The sequence below is a fragment of the Ursus americanus genome, chromosome 26 (assembly GCF_024610735.1).
Source record: "Ursus americanus isolate L20-20 chromosome 26, mUrsAme1.1.p, whole genome shotgun sequence".
NCBI lineage: Eukaryota > Metazoa > Chordata > Mammalia > Carnivora > Ursidae > Ursus > Ursus americanus.
The window spans coordinates 12,419,269-12,420,012 of record NC_142152.1 but is presented as its reverse complement, the minus strand read 5'-3'; the positions used below and the strand labels follow the sequence as shown (position 1 = coordinate 12,420,012).

General features: G+C 41.8%; 1 non-coding gene across 1 annotated transcript; it reads left to right on the top strand.

Moving 5' to 3' along the window:
- Window positions 1-344: 344 nt before the first annotated feature.
- Window positions 345-406, top strand: LOC123800756 (U7 small nuclear RNA). The gene has a single exon (XR_006782006.1). It is a non-coding gene; the product is annotated as a U7 small nuclear RNA (small nuclear RNA).
- Window positions 407-744: the final 338 nt, after the last annotated feature.

Below are 744 nucleotides of genomic sequence, written 5' to 3'. Positions count from 1 at the left end.
GGTGTGTGCAGGGCCCACTGTCAGTCTCCGCATCTGAACCAAAATTTGAGTAGGCATCCACCTGAGTCTGTGGGAAACAGAATAGATCCAAGAATATACTCTCATCATCCGTGGTGATATCTGGTAATGATATATTCAGGCAAAGCAACAACAGCAAAACAACTTCGGAAAAGCTGGGCCAACTTAACAAAGAGAAGGTCAAGGCGAGAGGCTGATACAGCTGATAGGGGATAGAAATGGAGATGGTGGGAAGTCAAGTCAGTATTTCTAATCTCAGCTTATTTGTTGGTGTCTAGCAGCTGGGCTACTTCCATGAATTTGAACTGCATATAAAAATCACATGCTAGTGTTACAGCTCTTTTAGAATTTGTCTAGCAGGTTTTCCGGTCTTCACCGGAAAACCCTAAAAAAAAAAAAAAATCACATGCTACAAGCACATAACATGTGAGCTGGGAACACTGACCATGGTTCTAGGAAAACTCCAAACCTCCATTTATCCCACTTGTTCTGACCCTTTCTCCCTGAGTTTTCGGTCTCTGTCTGGTTCTCTCACTGCCTCCAATTTTTATTTTATTTGTTCATCATTTGATTTTTTGCTTTGGATATACTCTGACTTGAGCTGGTATTCCCCCCTCAGATTCCATTCAAAATTTGATTTTTGTTACCATACGTTAGGACTCTAGGTAAGCAATGCCTCTATACATACAACACACAGACACAGACACACAGACACACACACACACG